The sequence below is a fragment of the Triticum urartu genome, chromosome 2A (assembly GCF_056163025.1).
Source record: "Triticum urartu cultivar PI428250 chromosome 2A, HENAU_Tu73, whole genome shotgun sequence".
Taxonomy (NCBI): Eukaryota; Viridiplantae; Streptophyta; class Magnoliopsida; order Poales; family Poaceae; genus Triticum; species Triticum urartu.
In genome coordinates, this window is record NC_141874.1 from 685351843 (window position 1) to 685361366 (window position 9524).

General features: G+C 45.3%; 1 long non-coding RNA gene across 1 annotated transcript; it reads left to right on the top strand.

The window, feature by feature from the left end:
* The first annotated feature begins 5440 nt into the window (after positions 1 to 5440).
* Positions 5441 to 7445, top strand: LOC125534088 (uncharacterized). Its single transcript, XR_015615239.1, has 4 exons — positions 5441 to 5672; positions 5777 to 5862; positions 6336 to 6498; positions 7384 to 7445. It is a non-coding gene; the product is annotated as an uncharacterized LOC125534088 (long non-coding RNA).
* The last annotated feature ends 2079 nt before the right edge of the window (positions 7446 to 9524 follow it).

The following is a 9524-nucleotide window of genomic DNA, read 5'->3' on the forward strand; positions in this document are numbered from 1 at the left end:
ACGTCTGTGTGGGACTGTGGAGTCAACCCGCGGCGCGTCAACAGGCGACGAAAGAGACCAGGTTGACTCCAAATCTGGCGGGAAGTTTGATTCAAGGGGAGAAGAAGGTGACCGGCGGGGCCAACCGTACGGCGGCAGTCTTGCTGTGCCGACATGGCTTAGGTTTGGATAACAGAAAATGGACGATGGTTTCGGACCAGACTAGATGCCCTTTGCAGTGCACCCACGGTCCGCGGACCAGACTATTTTGTTTGGTCAACACAGAGGTTCTAGTCTATTGTAGAGAGTGTATTCTGACATCAATAGCCGGACTTTACAAATTTAGCCCCTCAAACATGCGCGGGTGTGTTCGGTCAGTTTTCATATGTGTCCGTTTTGAGTTTTTTCTGTCTGTGCATGTAGCCATGCTACTATTTTTTTTCTTACATGTCCAATCACATGTATGTGATTGATAGAGATGAAGAGAGAGAACAAGAAAGAAAAGAATAAAAAAGAGAAAAGATGATAATACTCCCTCTGGTCCTTTTTAGTTCGCATATAAGATCTGTCTGAAGTCAAGTCTCGTAAAGTTTGCCCGTGAGGTAGCTCGTACGGTGGAATTTACATGGAAATCTAGAGCACCCCCCCTCCCCCCCCCCCCCCCCCCCCCCCCGCAATGTCGTTTGTTCGCCTGGCTAGCGTTGACGAACATATGCTGGACTTCTAACAAGTTGGCTAGAAGAGTGAGGGAGTCCTGGATTAGGGGGTGCCCGGATGGTCGGACTATACCTTCAGCCGGACTCCTGGACTATGAAGATACAAGATTGAAGACTTCGTCCCGTGTCCGGAAGGGACTTTCCTTGGCGTGGAAGGCAAGCTTGGTGATACGGATATGTAGATCTCCTACCATTGTAACCGACTTTGTGTAACCCTAACCCTCTTCGGTGTCTATATAAACCGGAGGGTTTTAGTCCGTAGGACAACATACAGAACAACAATCATATCATAGGCTAGCTTCTAGGGTTTAGCCTCTCTGATCTCGTGGTAGATCTACTCTTGTACTACCCATATCATCAATATTAATCAAGCAGGACGTAGGGTTTTACCTCCATCAAGAGGGCCCGAACCTGGGTAAAACTTCGTGTCCCTTGCTTCCTGTTACCATCCGGCCTAGACGCACAGTTCGGGACCCCCTACCCGAGATCCGCCGGTTTTGACACCGACATTGATGCTTTCATTGAGAGTTCCTCTGTGTCGTCGCCGTTAGGCTTGATGGCTCTTACGATCATCAATAGCGATGCAGTCCAGGGTGAGACCTTCCTCCCCGGACAGATCTTCGTTTTCGGCGGCTTCGCACTGCGGGCCAATTCACCTGGCCATCTGGAGCAGATCGAAAACTATGCCCCTGGCTGTCAGGTCAGATTTGGAAGTTTAAACTACATGGCTGACATCCGCGGGGACTTGATCCTCGACGGATTCGAGCCACTGCCGCGCGTGCCGCACTGTCACGACGAGCATGATCTAGCTCTGCCGCCGAACAGTGCCCTGGAGGCCGCACCCGCATCAGCTTCAACCCTTAATTCAGAGCCAACTGTGCCGATCGAGGATGAGTGATTGGACGCCGCCTTGGGGGCTGCGATCCCAACGGCGATCGAGCCGAACACCAGCCCCGCACTCCGCGAGGCTCGTGACTCCAAGGAGCCGGACTCCTCTCTGACTCCGAACCCTCCATGCCCCTGCCGATCGAATCCGATTGGGCGCCGATCATGGAGTTTACTGCCGCGGACATCTTTCAGCACTCGACTTTCGGCGATATTCTGAAGACACTAAAGTCTCTCTCTTTATCAGGAGAGCCCTGGCCGGACTACGGTCAGCAAGGTTGGGATACGGACGATGAAGAAATTCAAAACCCACCCACCACCCACTTTGTAGCCACTGTCGACGATTTAACCGACATGCTCGACTTCGACTCCGAAGACATCGACGGTATGGACGCCGATGCAGGAGACGATGAAGAACCAGCGCCTATTGGGCCCTGGAAAGCCACCTCGTCATATGACATATACATGGTGGACACCCCAAAAGAAGGAGATGGCGATGGAACAGCAGAGGATGACCCCTCCAAGAAACAGCCTAAGCACCGGCGTCAGCGGCGCCGCTCAAAATTCCGCCAAAGCAAGTACGGTGATTCCAGCACGGGAGATAATAATACTCCGGAGAGTGCCAAAGAAAACCACCTCCAGCAAGATTCAGCACAGGAGGATGCAGAAGCCAGCCCCCATGAGAGAGCGGCCGACAGAGAGGTCGAGGACGATAATTGTATGCCTCCCTCCGAAGACGAGGCAAGCCTCGACGACGACGAATTCGTCGTGCCAGAGGATCCCGTCGAGCAAGAGCGTTTTCAACGCAGGCTTATGGCCACGACAAGAAGCCTCAAGAAAAAACAACAACAACTTAGAGCTGATGAAGATTTGCTAGTCGACAGATGGAATGAAGTCCTTGCGGCCGAAGAGCATAAAATTGAACGCCCCTCCAAGAGCTACCCAAAGCGCAGGGTGCTAGCCCGATTAGAGGAGGAAGCACTTAAACCTACATCACCAGCACTTGATACGGCTGACCGGCCACCTCGTGGCCGCGACAGAGAGGCCTCTCAGCCATCCACTCAAGCCACACCCCGTATCAAGGCACGGGAAAATGCGCCAGACCTGCGAGATATGTTGGAGGACAAGGCAAGGCAAACAAGATCGATCTACGGATCGCGTGGGCGCCCCACGAATCGAGACGGTAATTGTTGGAAATATTCCCTAGAGGCAATAATAAAAGTACTATTATTATATTTCTTTGTTCATGATAATTGTCTTTATTCATGCTATAACTATATTATCAGGAAATCGTAATACACGTGTGAATAAGAGACACCAACATGTCCCTAGTAAGCCACTAGTTGACTAGCTCGTTGATCAACAGATAGTCATGGTTTCCTGACTATGGACATTGGATGTCATTGATAACGAGATCACATCATTAGGAGAATGATGTTATGGACAAGACCCAATCCTAAACATAGCACAAGATCGTATAGTTCGTTTGCTAGAGTTTTCCAATGTCAAGTATCTTTTCCTTAGACCATGAGATCGTGTAACTCCCGGATACCGTAGGAGTGCTTTGGGTGTGCCAAACGTCACAACGTAACTGGGTGACTATAAAGGTATACTACGGGTATCTCCGAAAGTGTCTGTTGGGTTGACATGGATCAAGACGGGGATTTGTCACTCCGTATGACGGAGAGGTATCACTAGGCCCACTCAGTAATGCATCATCATAATGAGTTCAAAGTGACCAAGTGTTTGGTCATGGGATCATGCATTACGGTACGAGTAAAGTGACTTGCTGGTAACGAGATTGAACGAGGTATTGGGATACCGACGATCGGATCTCGAGCAAGTAACATACCGTTTGACAAAGGGAATTGTATACGGGGTTGCTTGAATCCTCGACATCGTGGTTCATCCGATGAGATCATCGAGGAGCATGTGGGAGCCAACATGGGTATCCAGATCCCGCTGTTGGTTATTGACCGGAGAGCGATCTCGGTCATGTCTACATGTCTCCCGAACCCGTAGGGTCTACACACTTAAGGTTCGGCGACGCTAGGATTGTAGGGATATGTATATGCAGTAACCCAAATGTTGTTCGGAGTCCCGGATGAGATCCCGGACATCACGAGGAGTTCCGGAATGGTCCGGAGGTAAAGAATTATATATAGGAAGTGCTATTTCGGGCATCGGGACAAGTTTCGGGGTCACCGGTATTGTACCAGGACCACCGGAAGGGTCCCGGGGGTCCACCGGGTGGGGCCACCTGTCCCGGGGGGCCACATGGGCTGTAGGGGGTGCGCCTTGTCCTACATGGGCCAAGGGCACCAGCCCCAAGAGGCCCATGCGCCTAGGGTTTCAAAGGGGAAGAGTCCCAAAGGGGGAAGGCACCCCTAGGTGCCTTGGGGAGGAGGGATTCCTCCCCTTGGCCGCACCCCCCTAGGAGATTAGATCTCCTAGGGCCGGCGCCCCCCCCTTGGCCCTCCTATATATAGTGGGGAGATGGAGGACTTCTTACCTTGATCTTTGGTGCCTCCCTCTCCCTCTCCAACACCTCCTCCTCCTCCATAGTGCTTGGCGAAGCCCTGCCAGAGTACTGCAGCTCCATCAACACCACGCCGTCGTGCTGCTGCTGGAGCCATCTTCCTCAACCTCTCCTTCCCCCTTGCTGGATCAAGAAGAAGGAGACGTTACGCTGACCGTACGTGTGTTGAACGCGGAGGTGCCGTCCGTTCGGTACTAGGATCTCCGGTGATTTGGATCACGTCATGTACGACTACCTCATCCCCGTTCCTTGAACGCTTCCGCTCGCGATCTACAAAGGTATGTAGATGCAATCCGATCACTCGTTGCTAGATGAACTCCTAGATGGATCTTGGTGAAACCGTAGGAAAATCACTACAAGATACCCCCTATAATGCAACACATATCGTACGTCGTTTTGACTATACGTTGCAAAGTTCACAAGAGATACGCATATAGGCATTGTAGCATATGCGTTGTAGTGCATCTCGTGACGCATTGCTCCATGTAAAGCCCAATGCACTAACCCAGCCCAAGTTGGCTTTCACGACTAACCTAGGTCGTTCCCTTTCCTCCGCCTCCCCTACTCCTCTCGAGCCCTCCCACCTTGGCCGCCGCCGCTCGTCAGTCGTTGCCACTCCTTTGCGCGGCTGCGACCTACCTGCATCCCTGCACGCCGCCCCTCACCACTCGCCTGCGATCCTCTCTCCCGGCGCCGCTCCTCACCGCTGCCCTGCGACCCTCCGTCCTAGCGCGCCGCCCCTCGTCACCACCCCTGCAACCCTGCATCCCGGCGCGCCGCCCCTCGTCACCGCTCCCCTGCGACCAACGGTGAATCCAAGGTACGGCCATGAACAAGCACATGCAACCACATCCCTCGTTCCACATCTGTAGCCCCTCGCGGTACCAATGCATTATCCACATCTGTAGCCCCGTTCGTCCTCCTCCGGTGCTCCTCCTAATTGTTTTCCACTATTCACGTGTCCTCCGTGTAAAACGATCCAGGAAGCCTCTTTTTTTTGCAAATAGGAATCCTCTCCCTGATCCCTGCTCTGGAACCTTTTAATATCCACTGCACCAGGACATCCTTCCAATCTCGCATTCTATGTCCAACGAAAACTGAAATCCAATGCAGTGGAGAAGGCGGTACATCAAAGAAAGTTTGTATCTGATTGGACAGCTTCTATTGTTGATGAAGTTGTGGAGAAGAGGAACTATTGCAGGCTGGTCGCAGCTATGGAAGGAGCAAGAAGAGAGTAGGTTTTTTGCTTTTGAGGATTTTTATGTTGTGTTGTACTACTGAAATCTGGGACGTACAGCCTAGAGATTTGTTTTGGGGAATATTGATAATGTGTTTTCTTTAGTTTCAGACATCTGAAGATACACATTACTTGGATGGCTAAATTAGTAGGTGCTACACAAGCAACTAGGTGATTCAATTCAGCGAAGGCGTGGTCGTACCTCTGCACAGCAAACTCAAGCACCACTTCTAATATTGTTGGAAAGTGGATAAGTCGTTTTGGAGCATTACACGATTTGTTCAGTCTACTTCGCTATGTTCCTTACATGCAAAAGGTATGGGTTTGTTTACTTGATATGTTCTTTCAATTTTATCCTCACCCAGTGATCCACATCTTAAAAGCATAAACTACTCTGTTCAGGTGGAATATCTTTGATAGTGTTGTTGCAGACTTGAAGGTATATGCATCAGGAGGTCAAGGTGGCAGTGGCACCGTAACAGTATTTATTTGAAACTACACGCGAGGTCAAAAAATGATTCTAAGTTAACCTCTTTCCTCATATATTTTTGTCTGCTTGGTTTGTTTTAATGTCGTTCTTTTGTTAAATTGATGTACTAAATAATTAAGAACATATTTGTATTCATTTTTAAAATTTCATGCATCTGGTGTATGGTGCTAGAACTTGCTTAGGAAGAGCTGTTATGAAATTAAGATCTGGTTTTTGTAATTCGCTGACTGAATCCATGATACTAAACTGTATGTTTGTTATAGTTCATATATATGTTATACATACACATGCAGTTACTAGGCATGCATTGTGAGTAGATAAGTTGAGTCTCCAATTATTTCGTTAAACACAAAATATGACCTTGCATACATGTATTTCCATTCTCATATAATGGAAAATATACTGAAGGGAAGACTCATGTTGTATGCTTCTGATTCATGTTGAAAGTGTGTAACCTGTTTGCCGCAATTTTTCCTTTTCACATAATAGGAAAAGGTCAGTAACAAAAAAAGGAAGCTCACTGAGCACGTCAATACAGATTACCTGACGAAAGCCCAGGCGATGAATAGGATAATCAAGTTGAGATCCCACCGAGGACGTATAATGGCTGAATGAACTTCTGATCCATGCTTTGGCAATCCCGTGCCTCCAGGTGTGTAGGTATTGGCTTCATACTGTTCTATTTTATACATGCACGTACTGGACTAGAGGTTTGATTTCTAGGATAATTTCTTATTACTACTTTACACCTTTTCGCATGATGCATGGATGATGAGCTCATATAAGTTTGGAGAGCATGGATCATATGATTAGTTGCAGTGGGGCTAAGCTAAAAGAGGATTAATGATGCTTACAATACGTATATCACAGCCACACATTTTGTGATATTGGTATGTGTAGTATATGATCTATATTTTTTTAAGCTCTCAATCTATGTTTTGTTCTGATCCTATACGAAAGAGAGCAAAACCATCTCAAATCAGTACGAGCCAAATAAATCTATTAATTAATCCATGATTTGATGTACTATTTAAAAGGGAAAAAAATTAAGCTACATGTATGTATCATGCACGAAAAATATATCTTCTAGATGAGTATGTATACCATATATTTGATATGCGTACATATGCATTTGTTAAGTCTTACAATGGGTTTCTTTGGAAACTCTTCAACATAAATGACCCGTTGGAATATTTCAATGGATTTTCTGTATATCACCAAAACAAAATAAATGTCCTCCTTTTAAGTGTTCATCCCATATACAGGAGCCAGAACGCCTCTTTCTGTAGAAACATAGATACATGGTCCCTTCTAAATATTCCTTGGAATATTTTAGTTTGAGTTTCCAGTTTTATCATCCAATAGTGGCCATCTTTTTTTTCATCTGAATCCATGACATAAAACGACCCGCTGTGAGATGTTCAAAATGTATTACACATTCTCTAATTACACTTACATTACCACAGAAAGTCATTCGGTTTTTTGTTTTTTGTTAATGCATTGTGTGTTAACAGTTCATTTTGTATTTTGTTTGTAGGTTCAAAAGATAAATGGATGATTATATGGGCGCGTGGCAAATATACTGATGATGATGATGATGATGATGATATTTCAATGGATTTTCTGTATATCACCAAAACAAAATAAATGTCCTCCTTTTAAGTGTTCATCCCATATACAGGAGCCAGAACGCCTCTTTCTGCAGAAACATAGATACATGGTCCCTTCTAAATATTCCTTGGAATATTTTAGTTTGAGTTTCCAGTTTTATCGTCCAATAGTGGCCATCTTTTTTTTCATCTGAATCCATGACATAAAACGACCCGCTGTGAGATGTTCAAAATGTATTACACATTCTCTAATTACACTTACATTACCACAGAAAGTCATTCAGTTTTTTGTTTTTTGTTAATGCATTGTGTGTTAACAGTTCATTTTGTTTTTTGTTTGTAGGTTCAAAAGATAAATGGATGATTATATGGGCGCGTGGCAAATATACTGATGATGATGATGATGATGATGATGATGATGCTGGATGCTTTCAATTTTAGTTCAGTTGTAGGAATGATGTTCCTCTGTTAAGTTTTAGTTAAGTTGTAGTGATGTTGAGGGATACTTTCGGTTTTTGTTTTGTTGTCAAGAAAATATATAGATTATGCATCACATTTGGATGATGTTCCTCCTGTAATATCCATTGTTGTAATCCAACAATTATATATATATATAGATTTCTTCCTCCCGTGAGTATATTCTCTTGTTTTTTGTTCACTTGAAATGCATATATAATTATCACCATTACGTGTAGCATTAATTTAGTTGCTAGCAATATGTATAAAAATAATATCATTCACATTATATATGTATCGAGTTTTGAAGCATTGCAAACTCTCTGTTGCCAAGCAATGGGATTTTGATTCCTGTACATTAAGCACCAACATGTAAAAGTGTTGCATAAGTCTGTTTTATGTGTTGCATTTTTGCAACGGTCCCTTTACCAACGGTGGTATAACCGTTGTAATATGCGCTAGCAACACTGGATAAGGCAACGCATCCCAAACCGTTGGTATTGACATTAACAACGCATATATGGACTTTTAGATACGGAAAAAAGCGTTGCTATACGGGGGTTCCTGTTGTAGTGAATTTTTGTTTTCTGCAACGTTCCCCAACAGTGGCATCATGAGCTAGGTCTATGCGTAGTTCTTCTTGCGCGAGTAGAACACAATTTGTTGTGGGCGTAGATGTTGTCAACTTTCTTGCCGCTACTAGTCTTATCTTGCTTCAACGGTATTGTGGGATGAAGCGGCCCGGACCAACCTTACACATACGCTTACGTGAGACCAGTTCCACCGACTAACATGCACAAGTTGCATAAGGTGGCTGGCGGGTGTCTGTCTCTCCTACTTTAGTTGGAGCGGATTCGATGAAAAGGGTCCTTATGAAGGGTAAATAGAAGTTGACAAATCACGTTGTGGCTTTCACGTAGGTAAGAAAACGTTCTTGCTAGAACCCTACTTCAGCCACGTAAAACTTGCAACAACAATTAGAAGACGTCTAACTTGTTTTTGCAGCAAGTGCTTTGTGATATGATATGGCCAAAGTTGTGATGAGTGATGAATGATATATATGTGATGTATGAGATGTTCATGCTATTGTAATAGGAATCACGACTTGCATGTCGATGAGTATGACAACCGGCAGAAGCCATAGGAGTTGTCTTTATTTTTTGTATGACCTGCGTGTCATTGAGAAACGCCATGTAAATTACTTTACTTTATTGCTAAACGCGTTAGCCATAGTAGTAGAAGTAATAGTTGGCGAGCAACTTCATGGAGACACGATGATGGAGATCATGATGATGGAGATCATGGTGTCATGCCGGTGACAAGATGATCATGGAGCCCCAAGATGGAGATCAAAGGAGCTATGTGATATTGGCCATATCATGTCACTATTATTTTTTGATTGCATGTGATGTTTATCATGTTTTTCATCTTGTTTGCTTAGAACGACGGTAGTAAATAAGATGATCCCTCATAATAATTTCAAGAAAGTGTTCCCCCTAACTGTGCACCGTTGCGACAGTTCGTTGTTTCGAAGCACCACGTGATGATCGGGTGTGATAGATTCTAACGTTCACATACAACGAGTGTAAGACAGATTTACACATGCAAACAC